The sequence below is a fragment of the Trachemys scripta genome, chromosome 2 (assembly GCF_013100865.1).
Source record: "Trachemys scripta elegans isolate TJP31775 chromosome 2, CAS_Tse_1.0, whole genome shotgun sequence".
NCBI lineage: Eukaryota > Metazoa > Chordata > Testudines > Emydidae > Trachemys > Trachemys scripta.
In genome coordinates this window covers 58,157,803-58,168,741 of record NC_048299.1, presented here as the reverse complement: position 1 = coordinate 58,168,741, position 10,939 = coordinate 58,157,803, and positions in this window count along the sequence as shown.

Below are 10,939 nucleotides of genomic sequence, written 5' to 3'. Positions count from 1 at the left end.
ACTCCTCTCACTTTAACATTCACTGGCATTTTTAAGAGACACACTTAGAAACATGCCATTCTCCCCACAGGCATTCTTAGACCAAGTTTGCCCTGTTTCCAACTTTTGTAGATGTTTGTTTTCAAATTAAAGCCATTTCCCTTCAGTTACCTCTCACCGCAGCCCAGATTGTAATTATTACTGCAGTCACGCGTTCCCTTTCTGTAAACCTGGGAGCGACCTGTGTCAGGTCCATGAGATGTGGTGGGTAACATTTCTGGGTTAAAAGGTGAATGCTTGATTCCAGTTCATCACCAGGACTTGGGCTTATATTTAATGCTCGTTTTAGGGAAGTCATTCTTAAAAGTATCTTCACTGAGGGAGTCAGAACACGAGTGCATTTGATGTTGCATTTTTGTGATATGTGATGCTACATGGCAGCACATTGTGATGTTGTGATGACATCGCACTGTCCCCCAAAACATTTGCTGCTATTAATTGTTATTTGTATTAGGTAGTGCTATTATTATAAGGTTTATTAAGACAGCATGTAAGGCTCAGAGGGTTTTGAACACAGGCCTGCAGCGCTGCAAACACCTCCCCTTCCCCCCAAGGCCCTGCCACCATGCCACCCCTTCTCCCCAAGCCCTCATCCTCGTGCTGCCCATTCCCCTGATGCCCCACTTCTGTACCACCTCTTCCCCCCAAGATCCTGCCCCCCGCTCACTCCTCTCCGCTCCCTTACCCCGTTGCTTGCCCTTACAGCCAGTAAAAAGTGATGGGGCCATTGTCCCCGGACTCCCCCTGTTCCAGTGCTTCTGTCCACTACCATGATCTGCTGGAGACACAGACCACAGGAAGTAGCACTTTAGTGAAGACGCTCCTACGCTGATGGGAGAGCTTCTCATGTTGGCGTAGTTAATCCACCTCCCTGAGAGGTGGTAGCTATGTCGACAGGAGAAGCTCTTCCATCGACATGGCACTGTCTACATGGGGGGTTAGGTCGGTATAACCACTTTGCTCAGGAATATGGATTTTTCACACGCCAGAGTGGCATAGTTATACTGATATAGGTCTGTAGACCTGGCTTCATTCTAGATTTTGTGCATTTTCTTTTTCCATTTACTTATGTGGTGGAAATCAGTGCTTTCATGGACACCCGTGTAATTGGAGGAGAAATCCAAATACACTGTGAGTTGAGTAAACACTGAAATGTGGCTGTGCTGCAAAGATCTTGGAATTTGTATTGTGTCCTCAGCACTTATGCTTCAGACCAAACATTTTCAAAATGAAACAGAAAATGTTTGGATACTTTCACTCTTTGGTGTGGCCAGCAAAGCTAACAAAACTAAAAATGATGTACTTAGCCCTCCAGACTGAATGGATTGCCTGAAAGCTGGATTGAACTTCTCAAAGGCTGATTGATCTGACAAGTCTTCTGCTAGCCCACTTCAACTGACTTCTTATTATTTGTACATGTGTAAACTAATTCCTCTGAAATACACTGCAGACCTGTTTAAATCAGTTTTCATCAGACGAAATTAGTTCATCATTGCCAAAGCTTTCATTCGCTTTATAGGTTTCACATGAGAGCTAATCCTGGCTTCCCACTGAGCAGTGGGTTTGCAGTCCAAGAAAAGTTCATGTATAATTACAATTTGAATAAAAATTCTATGTCTATATCAGAGTTAAGGAAAAGAGGAGTTAATGAAAAATTTCTTAAACATCTAGATAAACAAAGATAATACGAATAAAGGGAAGTTTTAAGGACTTGACCTTACAAAGAGCTGAGAGTGCAGGGTCCTCAGAATATCACAAGAAGTGTTCTGTATGTCACAGGATAAAGCCCTTATTTATTAACACACATAGAGATATATATAATCTGTACTGCAAAAAGGGCTGTCATATGACAAGAAATCCTGAAAAATCAAGCCTGTGTCTGCATGTCAGATCATAGTTTGGCATGTCCATGCCCTGATTGCTACAGAGTTGGCAAGTTCTTGTTGTTCTATCTTTCTATCTCCTCAACACCAATACAAGAATGGTTATTTTGAGCTTTGATAGGGTGATCATATTTCTCTATACTGAATACGGGACACCTGGTAAAATTACTCGTATTCAAGTGAGTTCAAAGGCAAGCAATCATACAAACATTTAAATTAACATCAAGTTGACTGATCCCCTGTTAAAAAGAGATACCGTGTAGTTGGATTCTTTTTATTTACCTTCTTATCTTGAAGGCTTTAGGGTTCACACCACATGGGGAGGGGTGACACATACACCCTTCCCCCTCCCCCAGACACTGAGAGGTGACACACACACACTCCCATACAGCTTTCTCCCACACAGCAGGAGTGACCAACCAACTTGACCCTCCCTGCCTGGTGCTCTCCACCCTCCATGCCTGGCTGGTACCTGGCACCACATCTTCCCGAGGCAACACGTGGGTGGGGGACACACAGGGTCACATGCCCCCCTCTCCAGATTTCTGTCAGGATTCACACCAGAATGTGGCCAGCAGCAGCCTTTTGGCACTGTGAGGGAGGGACGGGACAGGAGCTGCTTCCAGCTGCAGGGGGAGGAGGGGAAGAGGATGACCTGCCTCATGTGTTTGCAGAACTCATCTCTACCCCCCCCCCCCCACCCACCGCCATGTGTGGCTGGAAGAAGCTTATCCCTTCCTGCCTGCACAGTGTTGAAAGGCAGCTAACACTTCTAGGCTACTGCTGGCCACCAACATAACCCGGCTGCCTCCTGTCCCCCCAGCTATAGCACGGGCAGGAAGAGGTTAAGCCCTAAGGATGCATTGGGAACCTGACTGCAGGGGCTTCAGCGAACTCAGCCAGAGAGGTGCCTAGGGGATGGAGCAGCCCCGTGCTCCCTGGGGGCAGGACCCAGGGCAGAGGGTGTGTATGAAGAGGGTGCTAAGTCCCTGCCCCAGAGGCTGCTGTGGAGCCAGCAGGGTTGAGGCACAAACAGGCTGGAAATCACTTCCCTCCCCTGCTGCTCCAGCGCTTAGTGAGGGGCGGAGAGGCTTCCCGTGCCAGCGCTATGCGGGGCTTTGGTACATGCTTGGCTCCTCCTGGTCAGTGCCCCAGGCCGGAGGGTCTTGGGCTTTCCCAGGGCGCCAGCCCAGCCAGAGGCAGTGGGGGAAGGAAGGAGCCTGTCAACCAGGCTGATAGTAAGCTGAGCACTCCGACCAGGGGCTGGTTCTCTGCACAGCGCTGGGAATGAGATGCACTCGGCTGGGTGGGATATGGAGGAGCAGCAGGGCTGGGGGGAGAGGAAGGGGCAAAGCAGAGAGGACAGCTAGAGGAGTAGCACGTAAAGGGCCGATGGGTGGGCAGCAGAGGCGACATGTAACCGGTCGCCGCCTGGCGCCTGCCCACACTCAGCAGCCACCGCAGCTCACAGCGCACAGCTGGTGCCGGACGGAAATGGGACAGGCTGGTGTGGTCCTGCTGGTCGAGAGCTGGCACGCAGTGGGGGCTGCAGTGACTGACTGGCAGGAGGAATGGCTGGCCCCACACATTGCATCTTCACCCTGCTACCAGCCTTGCATATCCGCACCCATCACCAGACACCTCCCCCCGCATCACCACTGGTGGGCGGGCAGCTGGCAAGCAGGGATCCAGCCAGCAGCAGGACCCACCAGTACTGATATGGAGAGACAGAAAATACAGGACAATTTATAAATATCTTCTTGCTGTATATTCCAGTCTATGCATCCGATGAAGTGGGCTGTAGCCCACGAAAGCTTATGCTCAAATAAATTTGTTAGTCTCTAAGATGCCACAAGTACTCCTGTTCTTTTTTTAGGTTGATATTTGCCAAGCTTGGTCTCTGTCCAAGTGAATTCTTTTGGAATTTTGTTAATATATATATTTTACTAGAGAGATGTCAAATGACCAGCAATTTAAGAGACAGCTCAGCACTTTGAAGTCTGAATCCTCTAACAAGTATGAACCCTCCAAGGTTCCCCCCCGCACACACATACATTATTTTTAAAAAGTGCATATGTGGTACGGAGGAGTTTTCTTCAGTCGCTTTAGGGTTGCTAGTTGCTAGAAATGGTGTCCAACCCAGAAGGATGTGTAGTTAGAGCAGAAGACTGGTCAGAACTCCTTTGTGCTGTCACTGATGGCCCCACTGACTCTCTGGGTAATCTTAGGCAAATCATCTAATCTGCCTGTACCTCAGTTTATCTATTTGTAAAATAACAAAAACTACTAAACCTGGTTATTTTTCAGGCTAAATATTAGCTTTATTATATTAAATATCTAATAGATTTGTGAACTAGAGATTACGCGGCTAGAGAACCTGTTTCACAGTAGATACATAACAGTGGTTTACACATGGTTTATATTCATAATGCCTTTTCAAAGTGCAATCAGCATTCGGTCTGCAGGGCATATAATTACTTTGAAAGTACTTAGTTACTACTCTGTCATATGCTATATTATATGCTTCACTACATCACTTAATAATAACATCTATTCAGCCATCTTTCACTGAAAAACGCCAAGGTTTTGCTACTGTATATCTTTCAGCTATGTTCAGTGCAACTTATTGCTGAAAACATCACCCTGACATTTTTAAAGCATTTATTGATATTTTGGAGAAAGAGAGAGACTTCTTTAAAAAGATCAACACTGGAAGAATTGGACTATGGTAGGTGAATAGAAAGAACTTAGCAAGAGCAAACCATTGGATAATAATTTTTCTGTTGAGACACAAGCGAGAGAAGTGCTGTCTCAAACACCAAGATCCACACTGTTTAGTTATTTTGTGACACACAATAAAAACTGTATGTATTGTACTGCGTCTTATTTCCCTGCCCACTCCCGCCCATTTGCCATGTTACATTAGTGTTAGGCCATTATGGGGCTGAGTCAAAGAGTTCAACAAGGAAGCTCAGCAACGGGTCAAAGGGAAGAGCCCTGAAAGTTCAAGAAATATCCCTGGTGACTCTCCTGACTGGAGGTCAGAGGAGATGAAAGTTTTGGCAGCTGAACCTTAGCATACGATATACTATGTTAACTACAAAGTATATGGCCAAAAATCCTGCCTAATTTTACTCCCACTGAATCATGTTAATGAAACATGTTAATTCAGAAAATAATTTCCAGCAGTGGCTGTCCAGTCCAGGGCTGGCTCCAGCATTTCTGCCGCCCCAAGCAATCACGACCGGTGGCGGCAATTGGGGAAAAAAAATAAAAAAGCCGTGATTGGCGATGGCAGTTTGGCGGCAGGTCCTTCGCTCCTAGAGGGAGTGAGGGACCTGCCGCCCCCCGAATTGCCACACGAGCCGCCCCTCTCCCTTGGCTGCCCCAAGCACCTGCTTGTTAAGCTGGTGCCTGGAGCCGGCCCTGGTTCAGACCTCACCAGCATAGGCAGCGAGTTATATGGGCCCATGGTGCTGGTGCTCCACCAATATTCAGGAATGTGGGCCTGGCTCCACCAGTGTTTGGGCTTATATTTTCAGAGCTGTCCCATCCATGGGACGGACTGGGGCAATCGCCCAGGCCCCGCACTTTGGGGGCCCCTGCGTTTCAGGGGGACGTGGAGTCCAGGGGGCAGCCTGGGAGGTTAGCGGGGGGACTGGCACTGGCAGTAGTGAGCAACCTGGCCCCAGCCTGCCCCACCCCCCTCCACCCCGTCCCGCCTCTTCCCGCCCCTGCCCCGCCCCATTCTACTCTTTTCCCCAACCCTCCTCCCCCCCCCCCGCTCCACCTCTTTCCGGCTTCCGCCCCCTCCCCCAAGTGATGCTGGGAGCCGGCGGAGCAGAGCGGGCTGGGGCAGGGTCACTTGCTGCTGCCGGTGCCGGGCCCCCCCGCTAGTCCCCTAGGCCACCCTAGACTCCGCATTCCCCTGAAGCATGGTGCCCACCAAAGCACGGGTCCCGGGGCAGTTACCCCGGTCTGTCCTATGGATGGGACAGCTCTGCTTGGACCTGTTCTGGGCACCACCAAAAATTATACAAACCTGGTGCCCATGCTCACCAGCTAATGCAGAGGCCATGGAAAGTAAAAGGTAGGGATCTGCACACTCTCATTGGCAAGCAAAGTACACAAGACAAAGACCAATATTTAGAGAATAATATTTAATGGCACAGAAGGAACACATGCACTGGACAAGTCATGGCCACTGCACTCTAGCCTACTGAAGTGGTGATGTGCTGCCGCTACCATGGAACTTAAATCTTCTTGGAGCTGGCTTCCTTGAGAATGCCCATTTGCTATTACGAAAGGCACGTTCTTTAGGGGAGCCTACAGGGCAGTGGTTTGAGTTATGGCCACAACTCCTTCTTCAAAGTCTAAACCTTCTTTTCATGGGTGTGCTGTGACTTGCACAGAACTGCCAAGTATTGCTGCCTACCTTGGTTTACTCAAGGAAACACCATACTAGCAATTCACTTTTAGTGTAACTTGCCCATTGGTCATGAGTGCACAGCACCTCTTCTATTGTTTTTGTCCTGTTGCATAGCAGTCCAAAGACAGCATGATCAGGCCCTGATATTAGAACAAGAAGACTAAGCTTGTGACGTTGTGCAGTCTATATGGTTTTATAAAAAACTTGATAATAAGTCAATATAATGTAACTGAGATAGTTTTAGAGAAAATACGGTAATAAGTGAATGTAAGTAACTGGGATATGCCTCATGCAAAAGGTCTCTTGTAAGGTATCATTACAAAGCTTATAATCTACTGAGTGTGATCATCTGATTTGTATAAATGTACCACTCTTGTATCTAAAACTAGAAATATAAAATGTAACTCTGAGGGCCTATTGTAATTGTGTAAAGTGTGGACCATTAATGATGGTTTGGAATCTTGATGACTCCCATTGTCTGCAGATGGCTGTATTTACCTGTGAGTCTTCCTGTATGTGTGTGTGCTGGCAAGTGAGTAATGAAGTCTTGCAGTGACATGTGATCATGTCACCTGAACTGGAATCCATCTTTAACCTGGTGCTTTTCCAGTGAGGGGGGGTGGAAACCCAGAGAGACAAAGAGTTCCCGCCTTATGCAAAAGATATATAAAGGGGGGAAGAGAACAGAGAAAGGGGGAAGCCATCATGAAGAATCCCCTAGCTACCACCTGAGCTGCAACAAGAGCTGTACCAGGGGAAAGAATTGTGCCCAGGCCTGGAAGGCGTCCAGTCTGAGAAAAACTTACTGAAACATCTCTGAGGGTGAGATTATCTGTATTTAGTTTGATTAGGCATAGATTTGCGCATTTTATTTTATTTTGCTTGGTAACTTACTTTGTTCTGTCTGTTACTACTTTGAACCACTTAAATCCTACTGTCTGTATTTAATAAAATCACTTTTTATTTAGTAATTCACTCAGAGTATGTATTAATACCTGGGGGAGCAAACAACTGTGCATATCTCTCTATCAGTGTTATAGAGGGCGAACAATTTATGAGTTTGCCCTGCATAAGCTTTATACAGGGTAAAACGGATTTATCTGGGTTTAGACCCCATTGGGAGTTGGGCATCTGAGTGCTAAAGACAAGCGCGCTACTGCGAGCTGTTTTCAGGTAAACTTGCAGCTTTGGGACAAGTGATTCAGACCCTGGGTCTGTGTCTGGAGCCAGACGGGAGTGTCTGGCTCAGCAAGACAGGGTGCTGGAGTCCTGAGCTGGCAGGGAAAACAGAAGCAGGGGTAGTCTTTGCACATTGGGTGGCAGCTCCCAAGGGGGTTTCTGTGATCCAACCCGTCACAAAGCTAAAACAATGAACTTTTTTTTTCTGTCAATACACCTCTACGCTGATATAATGCGACCCGATATAACATGAATTTGGATATAACACGGTAAAGCTGCGCTCCAGGGAGGCGGGGCTGCACACTCCAGCGGATCAAAGCAAGTTTGATATAACGCGGTTTCACCTAAAACGCGGTAAGATTTTTTGGCTCCCGAGGACAGTGTTATTTCGGGGTAGAGGTGTACTAAGACGCATATAAAATGTAACACAAGATTTCTCTAAGTGCTTAAACTTAAAGCTTAAAACTAACAGAATTATGATGAGAGGAGGAAGGGAAAATGTTATCAAATGTACTAAATGTACTATAAGATATACTCAAAAAAATCCTGTTTTGAAAGAGACACTCAGGCAATCTGAATCACCAAATTTTATATTTGCCATAATATGAATAAGCATATTTTCACTTTAAAAAAAATTGTATATATATATGATTTGTATTGAAACTTTGTTGTTTTATCTAAACCAGGGGTAGGCAACCTATGGCACGCGCTCCAAAGGCGGCACTCGAGCTGATTTTCGGCGGCACTCATACTGCCTGGATCCTGGCCACCAGTCTGGGGGGGCTCTGCATTTTAATTTAATTTTAGATGAAGCTTCTTAAACATTTTAAAAACCTTATTTACTTTACATACAACAATAGTTTAGTTATATATTATAGACTTATAGAAAGAGACCTTCTAAAAATGTTAAAATGTATTACTGGCACATGAAACCTTAAATTAGAGTGAATAAATGAAGACTTGGCACACCACTTCTGAAAGATTGCCTATCCCTGATCTAAACCTTCTTCTACAATGTTGGAAAACTAATTACAATCTTATATGAAAGCCAAAAATGGAACTAACAGACCAGTTGAGTTTCTCTCTCTGACCTAGGTGAACTACAAATAAACGTCAAACAGTAAAAAGCAAATTAGATTTTTGCAGTGCTTGTAACTTTAATGATCTAAAGTGCTGCTTGTAACTTGGAAAAGGAATTTCTTTGAAAAATCCGTCTATCTTCTAGACCTCCAGAATGCAGCAGTCACCATAGCACCTACCTATATGTTTTTTGGCCTGATAGCACTCACTACAGAAAATGCACATGAATCACCAAAATAAATAAAAAAGCCAGTTCTTCGATTTATAGCACAAAAGATTTGTTCTTAGAAAGAACAGAATAGCATAGGAAATCTCCCCCAAGAAACATGTGATTCCTGCCTATTGCTCAGGGTACTATTGTATCCTGTACAGCAGTAAATTAAACACTCTGAGGGGATGCTTAGGCAGGAGTGAATAAGGCTGGCTGGAGTATCCCAGCTGGGAACAAGAGACTTTTGCAGAAGCCTGCCAAGGCAGGGAATGGCTACTGGAAGCAAGTGAACTCCAGCAGGGAAAAAGCTCCAGGCAGAAGGCATGGCAGACCCCCAGCAAGGAGACTGGGAGAATGAACTTGCTGGGGGTTTGAGAACTTTTATTTTGAATATTTTGTTATGTTAATAAATCCAGCCCCACAGAAGGGTGTTGCTGAACTTGAGAAGAGTTTGTTTTGGTAATTTGACTGTCAGAACCCTGAAAAGAAGGGAAATTGAGGCAGGACACCTGCAGAGTGACCTCAGGCCATGAGGGGGTGCTGAGGAGGTGGCTGGCCTGTTCACATAACTGAAACAATTACACTTTCAGTACAAATGGTGTTTGGCGGGGCAGTCACCCTGCTCCGGCTCTGAAAGGGTTAAAAGCCAGCCCTTGGAGAGGGCTGGGGCTGAGGGCCAATAAGAAGAGGCTGGGAGGCAGCCAATCAGGGCCAGGCTGGGCACTATAAAAGAGCTGTGGGGCCAGAAAGCAAAGAGTCTCTCTCTAGCTTTGGAGAGAGAAAGGTCTAGCTGCTTGGGAGCACAAAGGCACCTGAAGCAGTGTAGTGCAGTGCTGGGGGAGGGCAAGAGGAGCTGGGGAGCTCCAGCCTGGCAACTCCCCAGGCTGAGGCCTTGGTAAAGGCCTACAGAGGTACTGGGGCTGCAGAGATGCAGCCCAGGGATAGGCAGAGGCAGTGGGTCCAACCCCCTTGCCAGTGATGAGTGGCCATTACAGACTGCAGTTTGCCTCAGAGAATGGGGGCTAGATGGTGACTAGCAGTAGCCACTGAGTCAAGGTGGGCATAGGGGGAGATGGTTCCTAGGGGAAGGGAGCCCCAGAGTGTGGGGGCACTGCTGCAGGGCAGAACCCCAAGGAAAGGGGCACAGGGGTCTGGGATGGACATGGGGGGCCTGAGGCAGGAGAGCCAGCAGGAGGCGCTCTGAGGCTGGAAAAGAGCTAATTCCTGGATGACCAGCAGGAGGCGCCGAGCTGGTGAGTGCTCGATCTGCTACCTGGTGCCAATGTACACACAATGGAGCGGAAGCTTCACAGTTATTAAATGTACATTCAGACCTCCTGTAAAGCAGTTGCAACTCCCTTGAAGCCAATGTCATTGCACCCATTTGAACCAGCTCTGAATCTGACCTCGTACTACATGTTTCCTCCAGGAACAGAGGATTATACACAAACTAGTCTTATTCCGGAGCAGCATCAAGAAACAAAATTAAAGAAATGAGCAGTTTAAAAGAAGAGGAAAAAGTGGTTCATATATTTAGAGCTCTCCAAAGTTAAAGTGATTCTCCAGGCTGAAGTCAAGGCTAGTGTCCAAATGAAAGCAAAAAGACTGATTTGCTTTCTGAAATGGGGTAACATAAAATGAAAGCCATAGCAGGTAATTTCAGTTCTGAGTTGCTGGTGGTTTGTCATTCTCTGGATGTTTGCCAGAGCCAGTTCTTGTTTCTTACATGCCACAAAAGATTTTGCTGCCTCTGATCCTCTCAGTATGAAAGACTGGCGCTTTGCCAGGGTGGAGGCATATAGAGAGGCAGTACTGGTTAAAAGACTAGAAGCCAAGAGAGCCTAACTTCTAATCACTCTCTCACTGTATAGATTTGGATACATGATGTGCCTCAGTTTACCCATCTAAAATGTTGATGATAAATAATTCCTACCTCACAAGGGTGCTGAACGGAGGATTAAGTAGTTATTATTTATAAAGTGCTTTGAAAGTGTAAAGCACAATAGTGTATAAGCACTAAGTGTAGTCTTTCTTTTTTTAAGAACACTAATATAATGGTCAGTCCATTAAGTTACTTCTTTATCTTTAAGTGCTGCTTTCTAGTTCAAGAAAGAGCCC